The sequence below is a fragment of the Oncorhynchus keta genome, chromosome 20, assembly GCF_023373465.1.
Source record: "Oncorhynchus keta strain PuntledgeMale-10-30-2019 chromosome 20, Oket_V2, whole genome shotgun sequence".
Lineage (NCBI taxonomy): Eukaryota > Metazoa > Chordata > Actinopteri > Salmoniformes > Salmonidae > Oncorhynchus > Oncorhynchus keta.
The window spans coordinates 12,334,496-12,352,388 of record NC_068440.1 but is presented as its reverse complement, the minus strand read 5'-3'; the positions used below and the strand labels follow the sequence as shown (position 1 = coordinate 12,352,388).

General features: G+C 42.8%; 1 long non-coding RNA gene across 1 annotated transcript in view; it reads left to right on the top strand.

Annotated features, from left to right (window-relative positions):
• Positions 1–17,332, top strand: part of LOC118399057 (uncharacterized) — a 147,570-nt gene extending 130,238 nt beyond the window's left edge. The window contains exon 3 of the long non-coding RNA XR_004828752.1: positions 16,830–17,332. This is a non-coding gene — a long non-coding RNA (uncharacterized LOC118399057). The remainder of the gene's footprint in view (positions 1–16,829) is intronic.
• The last annotated feature ends 561 nt before the right edge of the window (positions 17,333–17,893 follow it).

Here is a 17,893-nt window from a genome sequence, read left to right as displayed (position 1 = left end):
GGGTGTAAAGAGAGAGATATATAATATGAGTGGGTGTAAAGAGAGAGAGATAATATGAGTGGGTGTAGAGAGATATAATATGAGTGGGTGTAGAGAGAGCGAGAGAGAGAGAGAATATGAGTGGGTGTAGAGAGAGAGAGAGAGAGAGAGAGAGAGAGAGAGAGAGAGAAAGATATTATATGAGTGGGTGTAAAGAAATAGAGATATAATATGAGTGGGTGAAAAGAGATAGAGATATAATATGAGTGGGTGTAAAGAGAGAGAGATATAATATGAGTGTGTGAAGAGAGAGAGACATAATATGAGTGGGTGTAAAGAGACAGCGAGATAATATGACTGGGTGTAAAGAGAGAGATATATAACATGAGTGGGTGTAAAGAGAGAGATATATAATATGAGTGGGTGAAGAGAGAGAGAGAGAGAGACATAATATGAGTGGGTGTAAAGAGAGAGAGAGAGAGAGAGAGAGAGAGAGAGAGAGAGAGAGAGAGAATATGAGTGTGTGTAGAGAGAGAGGTATAATATGAGTGGGTGTAGAGAGAGAGAGGTATAATATGAGTGTGGTTGGTGCATTCACCTTATGACATCCAGTGGAACAGCCACTTTACAATAGTGCATCTAAATCTTTTAGGGGGGGGGTGAGAAGGATTACTTATCCTATCCTAGGTATTCCTTAAAGAGGTGGGGTTTCAGGTGTCTCCGGAAGGTGGTGATTGACTCCGCTGGCCTGGCGTCGTGAGGGAGTTTGTTCCACCATTGGGGGGCCAGAGCAGCGAACAGTTTTGACTGGGCTGAGCGGGAACTGTACTTCCTCAGTGGTAGGGAGGCGAGCAGGCCAGAGGTGGATGAACGCAGTGCCCTTGTTTGGGTGTAGGGCCTGATCAGAGCCTGGAGGTACTGAGGTGCCGTTCCCCTCACAGCTCCGTAGGCAAGCACCATGGTCTTGTAGCGGATGCGAGCTTCAACTGGAAGCCAGTGGAGAGAGCGGAGGAGCGGGGTGACGTGAGAGAACTTGGGAAGGTTGAACACCAGACGGGCTGCGGCGTTCTGGATGAGTTGTAGGGGTTTAATGGCACAGGCAGGGAGCCCAGCCAACAGCGAGTTGCAGTAATCCAGACGGGAGATGACAAGTGCCTGGATTAGGACCTGCGCCGCTTCCTGTGTGAGGCAGGGTCGTACTCAGGGCAGGGTCGATATATAATATGAGTGGGTGAAAAGAGATAGAGATATAATATGAGTGGATTGTAAAGAGAGAGAGATATAATATGAGTGGGTGTTTAGAGATATATATAATATGAGTGGGTTGTAGAGAGAGAGGTATATATATAATATGAGTGGGTGTGGAAAGAGAGAGACATAATATGAGTGGGTGTAGAGAGAGAGAGATATATAATATGAGTGGGTGTAAAGAGAGACAAAGAGAGATAATTTGAGTGGGTGTAAAGAGAGAGAGAGAGAGATCATTTGATTGGGTGTAGAGAGAGCGAGAGAGAGAAATAGAGAATATGAGTGGGTGTAGAGAGAGAGAGAGAGATATAATATGAGTGGGTGTAGAGAGATATATATAATATGAGTGGGTGTGGAAAGAGAGAGATATAATATGAGTGTGTGAAGAGAGAGAGATATAATACGAGTGGGTGTAAAGAGAGAGAGATATATATTATGACTGGGTGTAAAGAGAGAGAGATATAACATGAGTGGGTGTAAAGAGAGAGAGAGATATAATATGAGTGGGTGTAAAGAAAGAGAGATATAATATGAGTGGGTGTTTAGAGATATATATAATATGAGTGGGTGTAGAGAGAGAGGTATAATATGAGTGGGTGTAGAGAGAGATGTATAATATGAGTGGGTGTGGAAAGAGAGAGAGAGATATAATATGAGTGGGTGTAAAGAGAGAGAGATATATAATATGAGTGGGTGAAAGGAGATAGAGATATAATATGAGTGGGTGTAAAGAGAGAGAGATATAATATGAGTGGGTGTAAAGAGAGAGAGATATAATATGAGTGGGTGTTTTGAGAGATGTATAATATGAGTGGGTGTGGAAAGAGAGAGAGATATAATATGAGGGGTGTAGAGAGATATAATATGAGTGGGTGTAAAGAGAGAGAGATATAATATGAGTGGGTGTAAAGAGAGAGAGGGAGAGAGAGATAATTTGAGTGGGTGTAAAGAAGAGAGAGAGAGAGAGAGAGAGAGAGAGAGAGAGAGGTATAATATGAGTGGGTGTAGAGAGAGATGTATAATATGAGTGGGTGTGGAAAGAGAGAGAGAGATATAATATGAGTGGGTGTAAAGAGAGAGAGATATATAATATGAGTGGGTGTAAAGAGAGAGATATATAATATGAGTGGGTGTAAAGAGAGAGAGAGATATAATATGAGTGGGTGAAAAGAGATAGAGATATAATATGAGTGGGTGTAAAGAGAGAGAGATATAATATGAGTGGGTGTAAAGAGAGAGAGAGATAATATGAGTGGGTGTAGAGAGAGAGATATATAATATGAGTGGGTGTAGAGAGAGATATATAATATGAGTGGGTGTGGAAAGAGAGAGATATAATATGAGTGGGTGTAGAGAGATATATATATATAATATGAGTGGGTGTAAAGAGAGAGAGAGAGAGAGATAATTTGAGTGGGTGTAAAGAGAGAGAGATAATTTGATTGGGTGTAGAGAGAGAGAGAGAGAGAGAGATAATTTGATTGGGTGTAGAGAGAGAGAGAGAGAGAGAGAGATAATTTGATTGGGTGTAGAGAGAGAGAGAGAGAGAGAGGGAGAGAGAGATATTATATGAGTGGGTGTAAAGAGAGAGAGATATAATATGAGTGGGTGTTTAGAGATATATATAATATGAGTGGGTGTAGAGAGAGAGGTATAATATGAGTGGGTGTAAAGAGAGAGATATATAATATGAGTGGGTGTAAAGAGAGAGAGATAATATGAGTGGGTGTAGAGAGAGATATAATATGAGTGGGTGTAGAGAGAGAGAGAGAGAGAGAGAGAGAGAGAGAGAGAAAGATATTATATGAGTGGGTGTAAAGAAATAGAGATATAATATGAGTGGGTGTAAAGAGAGAGAGATATAATATGAGTGGGTGTAAAGAGAGAGAGATATAATATGAGTGTGTGAAGAGAGAGAGACATAATATGAGTGGGTGTAAAGAGACAGCGAGATAATATGACTGGGTGTAAAGAGAGAGAGATATATAACATGAGTGGGTGTAAAGAGAGATATATAATATGAGTGGGTGAAGAGAGAGAGAGAGAGACATAATATGAGTGGGTGTAAAGTAAAGAGAGAGAGAGAGAGAGAGAGAGAGAGAATATGAGTGTGTGTAGAGAGAGAGGTATAATATGAGTGGGTGTAGAGAGAGAGAGGTATAATATGAGTGTGGTTGGTGCATTCACCTTATGACATCCAGTGGAACAGCCACTTTACAATAGTGCATCTAAATCTTTTAGGGGGGTGAGAAGGATTACTTATCCTATCCTAGGTATTCCTTAAAGAGGTGGGGTTTCAGGTGTCTCCGGAAGGTGGTGATTGACTCCGCTGGCCTGGCGTCGTGAGGGAGTTTGTTCCACCATTGGGGGCCAGAGCAGCGAACAGTTTTGACTGGGCTGAGCGGAACTGTACTTCCTCAGTGGTAGGGAGGCGAGCAGGCCAGAGGTGGATGAACGCAGTGCCCTTGTTTGGGTGTAGGGCCTGATCAGAGCCTGGAGGTACTGAGGTGCCGTTCCCCTCACAGCTCCGTAGGCAAGCACCATGGTCTTGTAGCGGATGCGAGCTTCAACTGGAAGCCAGTGGAGAGAGCGGAGGAGCGGGGTGACGTGAGAGAACTTGGGAAGGTTGAACACCAGACGGGCTGCAGCGTTCTGGATGAGTTGTAGGGGTTTAATGGCACAGGCAGGGAGCCCAGCCAACAGCGAGTTGCAGTAATCCAGACGGGAGATGACAAGTGCCTGGATTAGGACCTGCGCCGCTTCCTGTGTGAGGCAGGGTCGTACTCAGGGCAGGGTCGATATATAATATGAGTGGGTGAAAAGAGATAGAGATATAATATGAGTGGATTGTAAAGAGAGAGAGATATAATATGAGTGGGTGTTTAGAGATATATATAATATGAGTGGGTTGTAGAGAGAGAGAGATATATAATATGAGTGGGTGTAAAGAGAGACAAAGAGAGATAATTTGAGTGGGTGTAAAGAGAGAGAGAGAGAGATCATTTGATTGGGTGTAGAGAGAGCGAGAGAGAGAAATAGAGAATATGAGTGGGTGTAGAGAGAGAGAGAGAGAGAGATATAATATGAGTGGGTGTAGAGAGATATATATAATATGAGTGGGTGTGGAAAGAGAGAGATATAATATGAGTGTGTGAAGAGAGAGATATAATACGAGTGGGTGTAAAGAGAGAGATATATATATTATGACTGGGTGTAAAGAGAGAGATATAACATGAGTGGGTGTAAAGAGAGAGAGAGATATAATATGAGTGGGTGTAAAGAGAGAGATATATAATATGAGTGGGTGTAAAGAGAGAGAGATAATATGAGTGGGTGTAGAGAGAGATATAATATGAGTGGGTGTAGAGAGAGATGTATAATATGAGTGGGTGTGGAAAGAGAGAGAGAGATATAATATGAGTGGGTGTAAAGAGAGAGAGATATATAATATGAGTGGGTGAAAGGAGATAGAGATATAATATGAGTGGGTGTAAAGAGAGAGAGATATAATATGAGTGGGTGTAAAGAGAGAGAGATATAATATGAGTGGGTGTTTTGAGAGATGTATAATATGAGTGGGTGTGGAAAGAGAGAGAGATATATAATATGAGTGGGTGTAAAGAGAGAGATATATAATATGAGTGGGTGTAAAGAGAGAGAGAGATATAATATGAGTGGGTGAAAAGAGATAGAGATATAATATGAGTGGGTGTAAAGAGAGAGAGATATAATATGAGTGGGTGTAAAGAGAGAGAGAGAGATAATATGAGTGGGTGTAGAGAGAGAGATATATAATATGAGTGGGTGTAGAGAGAGATATATAATATGAGTGGGTGTGGAAAGAGAGAGATATAATATGAGTGGGTGTAGAGAGAGATATATATATAATATGAGTGGGTGTAAAGAGAGAGAGAGAGAGAGATAATTTGAGTGGGTGTAAAGAGAGAGAGAGAGATAATTTGATTGGGTGTAGAGAGAGAGAGAGAGAGAGAGAGATAATTTGATTGGGTGTAGAGAGAGAGAGAGAGAGAGAGAGAGATAATTTGATTGGGTGTAGAGAGAGAGAGAGAGAGAGAGAGAGAAAGATATTATATGAGTGGGTGTAAAGAGAGAGAGATATAATATGAGTGGGTGTTTAGAGATATATATAATATGAGTGGGTGTAGAGAGAGAGGTATAATATGAGTGGGTGTAAAGAGAGAGATATATAATATGAGTGGGTGTAAAGAGAGAGAGATAATATGAGTGGGTGTAGAGAGAGATATAATATGAGTGGGTGTAGAGAGAGCGAGAGAGAGAGAGAATATGAGTGGGTGTAGAGAGAGAGAGAGAGAGAGAGAGAGAGAGAGAGAGAGCGAGAGAGAGAGAGAGAGAGAGAGAGAGAAAGATATTATATGAGTGGGTGTAAAGAAATAGAGATATAATATGAGTGGGTGTAAAGAGAGAGAGATATAATATGAGTGGGTGTTTAGAGATATATATAATATGAGTGGGTTGTAGAGAGAGAGGTATAATATGAGTGGGTGTAAAGAGAGGGAGATATAATATGAGTGGTTGTAAAGAGAGAGAGAGAGATAATATGAGTGGGTGTAGAGAGAGATATATAATATGAGTGGGTGTAGAGAGATATAATATGAGTGGGTGTAGAGAGAGAGAGACATAATTTGAGTGGGTGTAAAGAGAGAGATATATAATATGAGTGGGTGTAAAGAGAGAGAGAGATATAATATGAGGGGGTGTAGAGAGAGATATATAATATGAGTGGGTGTAAAGAGAGAGAGGAGAGAGAGATAATTTGAGTGGGTGTAAAGAGAGAGAGAGAGAGAGAGAGAGAGAGAGAGAGAGAGAGAGAGAGAGAGAGAGATAATATGAGTGGGTGTAAAGAGAGAGAGAGATAATATGAGTGGGTGTAGAGAGAGAGATACATAATATAAGTGGGTGTAAAGAGAGAGAGAGACATAATATAGCATTTTGAATATCCCCAAGAATGCAGTGGCCTTCTTAAATGGAATGGAATGGAAGAAGTTTGGAACCACCAAGACTTCTTAGAGCTGGCCGCCCGGCCAAACAGCAATCGGGGGAGAAGGTGACCAAGAACCCGATAGTCACTCTGACAGAGCTCCATTGTTCCTCTGTGGAGATGGGAACACCTTCCAGAAGGACAACAATCTCTGCAGCACTCCACCAATCAGGACTTTATGATTGAGTGGCCAGACGGAAGCCACTCTTCAGTAAAAGGCACATGACAGGCCACTTGGAATTTGCCAAAAGGTACCTAAAGGACTCTCAGACCATGAGAAACAAGATTCTCTGGTCTGATGAAACCAAGATTGAACTGTTTGGTCTGAATGCTAAGTGTCACGTCTGGAGGAAACCTGGCACCATCCCTACGGTGAAGCATGGTGGTGGCACATTATGCTGTGTGGATGTTTTTCAGCAGCAGGGAATGGGAGACTAGTCAGGATCGAGGGAAAGATGAACGGAGCAAAGTACAGCGAGATCCTTGATGAAAACAAACTCCCCCACGACGCCAGGACAGCGGAGTCAATCACCACCTTCCGGAGACACCTGAAACCCCACCTCTTTAAGGAATACCTAGGATAGGATAAAGTAATCCTTCTCACCCCCCTTAAAAGATTTAGATGCACTATTGTAAAGTGGCTGTTCCACTGGATGTCATAAGGTGAATGCACCAATTTGTAAGTCGCTCTGGATAAGAGCGTCTGCTAAATGACTTAAATGTAATGTAAATGTAATAATATGAGTGGGTGTAAAGAGATATATATAATATGAGTGGGTGTAGAGAGAGAGAGATAATATGTGTGGGTGTGAAGAGAGATATGTAATATGAGTGGGTGTAGAGAGAGAGATATATATATAATATGAGTGGGTGTAAAGAGAGAGAGAGAGAGATAATTTGAGTGGGTGTAAAGAGAGAGAGAGAGAGAGAGATAATTTGATTGGGTGTAGAGAGAGCAAGAGAGAGAGAGAGAGAATATGAGTGGGTGTAGAGAGAGAGGTATAATATGAGTGGGTGTAAAGAGAGAGAGAGATAATATGAGTGGGTGTAGAGAGATATAATATGAGTGGGTGTAGAGAGAGATATATAATATGAGTGGGTGTAGAGAGATATAATATGAGTGGGTGTAGAGAGAGAGAGACATAATTTGAGTGGGTGTAAAGAGAGAGATATATAATATGAGTGGGTGTAAAGAGAGAGAGAGAGATATAATATGAGTGGGTGTAGAGAGAGAGATATAATATGAGTGGGTGTAGAGAGAGAGATATAATATGAGTGGGTGTAGAGAGAGAGACATAATATGAGTGGGTGTAAAGAGAGAGATATATAATATGAGTGGGTGTAAAGAGAGAGAGAGAGATATAATATGAGTGGGTGTAGAGAGAGAGATATAATATGAGTGGGTGTAGAGAGAGAGACATAATATGAGTGGGTGTAGAGAGAGAGAGAGAGAGAGAGAGAGAGAGAGAGATAACGAGTGCTTGTAAAGAGAGAGACGGTCTCTGCGTATCAAGTCGACTTTCCCCGAGCAATAAGTGAAGGCTGCCATTAAGCATAGTTGTCTGTTTTAAATATAAATCAGTTCCCTTCTCGTCCAAGTTGTTATCTTAATTATTTAGTGAGAGCGGGTGGATGCATTATCGACTTGATCTAAATGTGATATGAGTGGAAATCAAGATGATGTGATAATTGGTATGATGACGGAGTACGGGGGAGTGCGGGACAATGGCGACAAATAGTAATTAAAACGTAAATAAATGATGGCGCTAAAACTGTTAGTGCAGCCGGATGACATGCCATGCCTGCTTCAGCGAGGCAGCTGTAAGCGTGTGCGGCAGGCAATGACAATGATTCAGAGACGCCCGCTCGATTCTTACAACCAGCTATTGTTATAATTACAATACCATTCCTTCATATTGTACCGCAATGCTCAAATAAATAGAAAACTATAGCGTGGAACTACCATAAATAGATGCTTTACACTATTACATTGTGTTGTATTATAATAGTAATCTATTAGACGCCGTGCTGCTTAGATTACACAGTCGTGTCGATTATGCAGTGTCACTTCACTGCGTACAGCATCACACAGAAAGTTCAACCTCGTTGTATACCCTGCTACTTATTGCCTTCTCTCTACTGTGTGCGCACGAGGGTACTGTACTGCATGTGTGCATGTCTGAGAGATTGATTTCTGCGTGTGTTCGCGAACACTCGCTGTAGCTGCGATTCACAGTACGTGACAACAAGGCCCTCTCCGGTTTTCCGTGTCTATTTGATGACAGAGTCACTTTACCCGCCCGCTCTTACCTTTAAACTTCTTTCAGACTTCCCGAGTTTTGAGTCTGCGGCGCTTTAGGGTCACTGTGGGGCTACTGTTATCATGGGTTCAGTAAAACATCTCCCTCCTGACAGTAGCTAATGTAGCCCTCAGCTCATCCCCAGACACCACTCCTCCTCCCCCTTCCTCCCCCTTTCCTCCCGTCATCCAGCAGCCAGATGCATGGGAATGGAGTGGAGGGGGGAGAAAACACCCCCGGATCTGCATAAAAACTGCTCAAGTGCAGAAAGCGGGCCCCATCTGGAAGACGTCGAACTGAAAATGAAGTTGTACAAAACCATTCCATTGACAATAAAGCTAATTTTTATGGCTCTGACAAGTATGTAATTATGTTCAGTGGTGCTTTTCCGATTTTTATCACAGTCAATAAACCACAGTGCTAATTTCATTCCCATTTGACATATTTACACGGAAACATTTGATTCGGGGGAATTAGTCATCCCGAAAGCCTTGATAGATCGCTTTTAATGATCTGTGACCCTCGGCCCGTGGGCTCATCTGTTTGCCGCCTGTCAATCTCTCGGGAGATTTGCTTCCTGGGTGACCTCTTCAGACAGAATGTCATTGAGACCGTGCCCGCCAGTAGGCCTGAATAGTTTCCTAACCTCGCCTCCTTCCCATCCTGACCGCTGGTATGAAAGGATGTAGTGGTGGAAAGGGATAGCGTTGAAACCCATCCACTCATTTTGTCAGCAAAGTCTGGACTTTTTTTCCTGGTCAGGTCATGTGGTCAGGAATAACTCTGGGCTGTCGTGATCACAACGGAGAGGAGACGGAAGAGAAGAGGAAGAAGTCTCTCTGTCTCTCAATTGTATTTGGGGTATTGACCTGAGGTACGGAATACCGATCACATCCCATATTTTCATTTAGTTGTCATTAGAACCACGGACCTTCCTACTCCCCCGTCTACGTTCTCCTCTCTACTTCCCATCAGAACACAACCTCTGTCTGGACAAATCAAGCGTCTGTCCTCCAGGTTAGATGCCTGTCCAACTAGCCGCCGATGCAGCGCAGAGAGACTACCGGCTCATTGATCGTCCTCCATTCCTTTGGGGAGGCGCCACAGGGGTTGATGGGAAAGACAAGGTTCACTTAGGGAGGTGGGAATTGGTGGCAGCGGTGGGATCCGACAGTCCTCCCATCCTCCTGGAGCTCAGCCTGGAGAGAGGGTCGCAGCAGGAGGGGGGGGGGGGGTCGCTGTCATAAAAAGCCCATCAGAAAGCGCCAGTAATTACCCAGGAAATTGGCGGTGAAATTGAAAAACTTTGTGGCCACTGTAGCAGTTCTTTTCCCCTCCGAGAATCCCTCTCGCGTGACTGTATAGTGCTTTAGCCCCGGTGATAAAAGAATGGTTAGTCTTCGGTGCCTGAGTGAGTGCACAGCAAGGTGTACCGGCTTCAAGCTGACAGGGGACGTCTTTTACGGTCGCACTTGTTCCCAATCATATCTATCAACACTTTTTGAAATGTTGTCGTCAGTCGATGTTTACACACACCTATTGGAGAAATTACATTTTATCGCAGTATTCCAGAACAGAATCGCATGTATCTGCGATATAATGTGTTGTGGTGCTGGACTAGTTGGCACATTATACAAAGAGTTCTCCACGCCAAAGTTAGTGATATCAATGGTATAATCTTGTCGTTTTTCAGCATTCAATTTGGTATTGTTAGGGAATATGTCTGATGTACTTTAGCTTTTGGCCTAGCTATTTAGTAATCCTGCAGTATTCAACGTTGAAGAAGGGCTGAACCTCATTTTGAGACATGGACGTATGATTGATTTATCTGTTGTGATCCCATGCATGGCTTACCAGTAAGTAACCGTGCATTTGGCACTTGCCAATCCCAGAGAGGCGAAGACACTTAAGTACATGAAATAATGCAGCATGTCAATAGTAATGAAGCAGGAACGACCAAAGGGCTTCGCATTGTTCTGCCGATTTGAACGGCAATCTCCATAATCAACACGAAACCGCCACAGCGTGCAAGCAGACACAATACGGCCATTCGCATGATGAGTGATTGATTGAATTTGATGTAACGAGGGGTTTCTGTTTGCTCCGGTGGTCGTCTAACATTCAGCATACAAATCCGATGGGAAATGTTATGCCAATGAGATGTATTCATGGAATCCGGAAGGCGTTTTAACGTCTTCATGTACATCACAGACATAAGCAGCCTGTGCTGTCTTAGGAAGATGACAAGTTGTAGCCATCGACAGGCCATTTCAGTGCATTAATGTTCAAATAATGTCAAAATAGTGACACGTCTTTCGGGTTGCCAGTTAATATTTTTTATTCTGCTGCACAATTGAGCTCTACTTTTGTACAATTACAAGCACCACCAGATCGCTGAGTGTGAGCCTTGCCAGTTCAGATTGATAAACAATCATTCTACGTTCTGGTATGCCATTATTGAAGTAGTACTGCACTTAAATACTGTCATATATGCTCTTGGCCTGTGTGTGACCCAAGTTTCAACCACTCTACCCTTCTACAGCACCAAACACTGAGATGTCACCTGTCTATTGTGCTAATGATATGGACAATGCTGATTGTGTGTGCAATCTTTTGCATCTCTGTTTTCATATTCCCTGATGTGTGTGTGTGTGTGTGTGTGTGTGTGTGTGTGTGTGTGTGTGTGTGTGTGTGTGTGTGTGTGTGTGTGTGTGTGTGTGTGTGTGTGTGTGTGTGTGTGTGTGTGTGTGTGTGTGTGTGTGTGTGTGTGTGTGTGTGTGTGTGTGTGTGTGTGTATTAATTCACGCCAAATGACAATTCAGAATGTTGTTTATTATTAACTGCATTCAAGAATATTAGTGAATAATATGTTTACATTGACACTTTTGACTTGTGTGCTATGACAATCAGCACTAACTGGTTATGTTTTCAAAATAGACCTGCTAAAGCACAGGAGAAATCAGCAGTAGTGGCATTGGGCACCAGTGGATGTAAGACTTGGTGGTCACTAGCTCTTTTGTTGTTGAGACTAAGTGATATTTACAGTTTGTGGCAAATGAGATGAGCTTATTAGCAGCCCAATTAACATTTGAGTTGCCCAGGGCATTGTGTGGCAGAGCTCAGCTGGTAGTCTACTGTCAAGTTCCTGATGCATGCAGGGAAATCTAAGATGGGATCCAGACAGCCCCTGGTCACATGACCAGCGTACCCGTTAATCTGCTTGCATTCATTTTAATCTCATTTAAAAGTCCATCACGGCAATTAAATCAACCCAGGTGGAATAATATTGTTTTGATTTCACAAATAGGGTGTCATTTGTTAACCAGCCGACGTCCTTCAGAGACACGGTCATGCATTATGCCAATATACCAGACGGACGGCAGAACCCGCAAAAATGAGAAATCTTTCATTCGGAGTGAAAAGGGATGCTGTATATTCATCAGAATACAATGATTTTGTGAACAGACTTGGAGAACAATTCAGTTCTACGAACAGTCCTTTCAACAGGCCTCTCATGCAACTAGCCTGGGTCTGTGTTTTATATTACGTTCTGTCTCTACGCCTCTGTTTTGTTTTCTATTTTGTTGTACATTTCGTTTAGCTGTTTTTTTTTACTGGAATACATTGCCATGAATTATAGATTACAAACAATCTAGGCCTAGGGCAGTTTCCTGCCTGTATACTGTGTATGTGGTATATATTAGAAAATGGTGCATGCAGTATCTAGCTCATGAAAAACGCTGTACCTGATGTTAGCATTTTGGAGAAGATGCTACTACCACCAGCACTACTACAGTTGTTTTAATTATTTCGGGGGAGGTGGGAACGGCTTCACCACAAGAGTTTGTCATTTGCGGTGAAGAAAGATGGCACTACGACGGGAACTAGAAACGTTTGAAAGGGGAAACTTTGAGACGGATTTCCTGTTATGAATGCCCTGTGAGTTTGTTATGTTTTAATCATAGATCCAGTGGCACCGCTTAACACTGACCTCACCGCAACGCAACAGCCCAGAGAATATGAATGCAAATACCTCCCCGGTGTCATGCTGTCATCCATTCGAAAGAGGTTTGAAATTCAAAAATGTCCCTGTAGTTAGCTTTTCATGCATGTCCCATTCCCAACTATGGGGCAGGAGTTGGTCCAATTGTAAAAAGGCTCAGTTTTGGCAGTTCTGTTATTTTTTTTGTTATTGTTATTTTTCATCAAGGCGTACGTTAATCTGATCTTTGTCTGTAGGCCCAGCGATGCCAACAGACACACACTGTTGGCCCAATTAATATTTTTAAGTGCATCACGCACTTAGATAGTGATGCAGGCTGGCTCTTAAATACGGTTTTATACATGTTTTATGAGGACGACAATTATGGCACTTCCATATCTGAGACATTTGTGTGCCGACATTCTCCGAGGACTTTCGTTCATCCTCAACTCTCCCTTAGGACTTTTTTTTGTAGTGTGTGTGTGTGTGTGTGTGTGTGTGTGTGTGTGTGTGTGTGTGTGTGTGTGTGTGTGTGTGTGTGTGTGTGTGTGTGTGTGTGTGTGTGTGTGTGTGTGTGCGTGGATAAGTAGGGGGGATAAGTCCCATAAGTTTAGGTTATTTTCCCTTCCTCCCAACCCTCTGTTTTTAAAATGTCCCTTCTCTCCCTAATTAGATAGATTATAATAATAACATCCATGTCGGAGAGAGATTTAGCTTGCATCAGAACCGTTGTGCTGCCTGGCAGAATGAGAAAAAGTTACCCAGTTTCTTGTGACGGTATTTTTAAACAAATTTTATGCCCCGAGTTTATTTCACCCTATGGCCTCCTGGAGATGTGTTGCGTTAAGTACTGTTTCTTCCAAAATAATGGTTCCCATGTCCCAGTTCTACTACTATGTACTGTACAAAGTTTAAGGAGACTTTGGGGGCCACCTGTTTATAAGGTGTGTGTATGTGTGTGTATTTGTGTGTATGTGTTGTCATGCGTATGTGCATCTAGTCTAGCCAAAGCTTTCATGGTTCTTATGTCAGCCAAGTGACTGCTATTGCGAGCTTCTCTCCTTCCTCTGGCTACTTTCCGTTCACTCTGCTATTGTATAACTGTTATAACGACTCTCCTAGCCTAGCGCCTTAGCAACAGGCCTTCCACCAGCATCCACCCATCAGGAAGGTGCTGACAGCTTACAAAAGCCCAGTGATAACTGTGGTGTTGTTCCAAAATAAAACATATTTTTGCCTTCATCTACATGCCCAATGGTGGCTATAGAAGCTTTATTGTCCCTGGCAAGGTGATAAGGGAGAGTAATTGTTATAGGCTAATGGCACCGGGGGGGAGGCTGCCATTTTAGGATCCCGATTTTACGATGCTATTGTGTTTTTTGATGTTATTTGTAACTTATTTTGTACATAATGTTTCTACCACCGTTTCTTATGACCTTAAAAAGCGTCTAGATATCAGGACAGCGATTACTAACCCCGTACTGGAGGAATACTTTCCTCTTAAGGATCTGACCCTTTAAAAGAAAATGGCCTAAAATTACATACACACGTCTAGCTGCCTGTAGCTCAGGGCCTGAAGCAAGGATATGCATATTCTTGATACCATTTGAAAGCAAACACTTTGACATTTGTGGAAATGTGAATTTACTGTAGGAGAATATAACGCATTAGGTTTGGTAAAAGATAATACAAAGAAAAAAACATGTTTTTTTTATCATCTTTGAAATGCAAGAGAAAGGCCACAATGTATTATTCCAGTTTAGGGGCCATTTAGATTGTGTTTACTAGATGGCAGCAGTGTATGTTCAACGTTTTAGACTGATCCAATGACCATTGCATTTCTGTTCAAATGTTGTGTCATGTCTGCCCAATGTGCCAAATTGGTTTATTGATACATTTTCAAGTTCATAACTGTGCACTCTCCTCAAAAAATAGCATGATATTATCTCACTGGAATAGCTACTGTATATTGGACAGTGCAGCTAGATTAACAAGAATGTAAGCTTTCTGCCCACATCAGATATGTCTATGTCCTGGGAAATGTTGTTGTTACTTACAACATGCTAATCACATTAGCACACGTTAGCTCAACCGTATCGCTTGGGGGGGCCCATTCCTGTAGAGGTTAATGAGTCAGAACTGAAAAAGCGTGTGCGAGCAAGGAGGCCTACAAACCTGACTCAGTTACACCAACTCTGTCAGGAGGAATGGGCCAAAATTCACCCAACTTATTGTGAGAAGTTTGTGGAAGGCTACCCGAAACGTTTGACCCAGGTTAAACAATTTAAAGGCAATGCTACCAAATGCTAATTGAGTGTATGTAAACTTCTGACCCACTGGGAATGTGATGAAAGAAATAAAAGCTGAAATAAATAATTCTCTCTACTATTATTCTGACATTTCACATTCTTGAAATATAGTGGTGATCCTAACTGACCTAAGACAGGGCATTTTTACGAGGATTAAATGTTAGGAATGGTGAAAAACTGAGTTTAAAAGTATTTGGCTAAGGTGTATGGTAACTTCTGACTTCAATTGTATGTGAGAATGCTATTCATTGACTACAGCTCAGCGTTCAACCCCATAGTACCCTCAAAGTTCATCACTAAGCTAAGGACCCTGGGACAAAACACCTCCCTCTGCAACTGGATCCTAGACTTCCTGACGGGCCGCCCCCAGGTGATAAGGGTAGGTAACAACACATCTGCCACGCTGATCCTTAACACAGGAGCCCCTCAGGGGTGTGTGCTCAGTACCCTACTGTACTACATGTTCACTCATGACTGCATGGCCAGGCATGACTCCATTCTCATTGACAGGGCTGTAGTGGAGCAGGTTGAGAGCTTCAAGTTCCTTGGTGTCCACATCATCAACAAACTATCATGATCCACACACACTAAGATAGTTGTGAAGAGGGCACGACAAAGCCTATTCCACCTCAGGAGACTGAAAGTATTTGGCATGGGTCCTCAGATCCACAAAAGGTTCTACAGCTGCACCATCAAGTGCATCCTGACCGATTGCCTCACTGTCTGGTAAGGCAACTGCTTGGTCTTCAATCGCAAGGCACTACAAAGGGTAGTCCGTACGACCCAGTACATCACTGGGGCCAAGCTTCCTGCCATCCAGGACCTCTATACCAGACGGTGACAGAGGAAGGCCCTAAAAATTCTCAATGTACCAGCCACCCTAGTCATAGACTGTTCTCTCTGCTACCACACAGCAAGTGGTACCGGAGCACCTAGTCTAGCTCCAAAAAGCATCTTAACAGCTGCTACCTCCAAGCCACAAGTCTCCTGAACAGCTAATCAAAGAGCTACACAGACTATTTTCTTTGCCCCCTCCTCCTTTTACTCTGCTAGTACTCTATGTTCATTATCTATGCATAGTCACCTTAACTCTACCTACATGTACATATTACCTCAATTACCTCGACTAACCTGTGCCCCCCCCGCACATTGACTCTGTACCGGTACCCCCTGAACATCATAACGTCGTTATTATTATTTTACTGCTGCTGTTAAATTATTTGTTACTTTTTTTTCTACCTATTTTTTTTTTTACTTAACACTTATTTGAAGCGTTTCACTGTAAGATCTACCTACACCTGTTGTATTCGGCGCATGTGACAAATGACATTTGATTTGATTTTGTCTATTTTTCTGTCCCAGGTCATCTGCCTCCACATGAGAGGGGAGATTCAGTCCATCGTCAGCCCCTTACTGTATGTGTGTGTGACATAGACTCTCTTGCTCGGCCAGACTGCCATTCTGCCTTTATATTTATATTAGCAGCATGCAGCATCATCCCCTATTTACAAGTACCTTTCACTCAACTGTGTTATTGACCATGATTGCATTCACCTAACTTCTGACAGTCTCACGTGTGAAATGGACTTGCAAGAACTATTTGCTGCTCGCACAGTGTAAATTGACTAAGAGACAGCTGTTAAAATCCCTATCACCCCCCGCCTCCAAACTATAGAAAAAGGGAATGAACACTTACCTATGGTGTGACCTGCTCCTAGACTACTGCCCCTTGCCACCGTTCGCCTACTCTGTGGGGAAAAGACAACTCTACAACGCTTTCACTCTACATTTCTAACGTGTGACTGTGACTCCACCACTGATTTGCCCTGGCATAGGATGAGGGACAGCTGGCAGAGCCATCACCGAGCCAGACTACCGAGAGGAACTCGCGCAATAGTACTAGCAAAAGGAAAGTGCTTATTTCCAGTGTGTGAGTTTCCACATTGTGATCAGTATACCCCCTCATTGTGCTTCTTGTGTTTCCCCGCCAGTTGCTGTCGGGGGACACCGACTCGACTCCCTCACGCAACCAGCCGACCCTCATCCCGAACACGAAACAATGAGCCTCTGGACTCGCAAGGGCGCCCCCACTGGTTGTAGTAGGTGGAACAGAATTCCCCCATTTCTTTGTACTGAACTGCTTTAGTATGGTAACGTTGACTGTGTTTTTTTTAACAGCCTTGCTGTGTTTTGTTAAGAGTAACTTCTGCTGTTTAGCTAACGGGCTAATTTCTTGGTTAAATCTGGGATTGTAAATTCTGTTAAGGCTGATTAGCTGCTGCAGTTAGTTTTTATTCCTTGGGCTCCTTGACAAACGGCACGACTAATTGTTTCGGGCCCGTCGTTTTTGTGCAATAACGCCCTAGTTTTCCCTCGGCCTTGTGTGAATACATTCTCTTGTCAGCTGACCTCAATGTAAGTTTTATATTTAGTATGGTAACATAGGAAACAACCAATAATTTTAAGCCATTGTTGTAAAACGCAAACCTGTAATAAAGAAACTTTGATTGTACTTTGTCAGATCTCTGTGGTTCTGTTTGCCGTGGAATTATAAAACACTGCTCTTGACATGTGCTTGCGTGTGTAAGTGTACAATCCCTATGAGAGTACATGTTTTACTGTCATGTGGGTGTGTGAAATGTTTATTTTGTGAGTGTGAGACCTGTATGTTTAGTGTGTGCAAGTCAAGCCCAGCCATACCACAACCCCAGGTTTAAAGGGGGGGGGTGCAGGGTCTGGATCAGTCCTCCTATTAATCAGTTGCCCATGTTGGGCTGCCCAGCAGACATAATTACAACCCAGCGCAGGGCACTTATTCAAGGCCAGTTCCTGTCACAGACACCACTAAACTCCACCACTCCAACACCCCAGAGAGAGAGAGCCTTATCACTGGGTAGAAGGGCTCCCTGCTACCACCACTGATGTGGAGAACAGAAATGGTAGAATGTCTATTTCTCCCCAAATAAGTTGTCTGTAATGCTCTGGGACAAAGATGAAGAGTAGTAGTGTTTTTGGAGTTTGTTACTATAGTTTAGGGCCAGACAAGTTGCTGTTG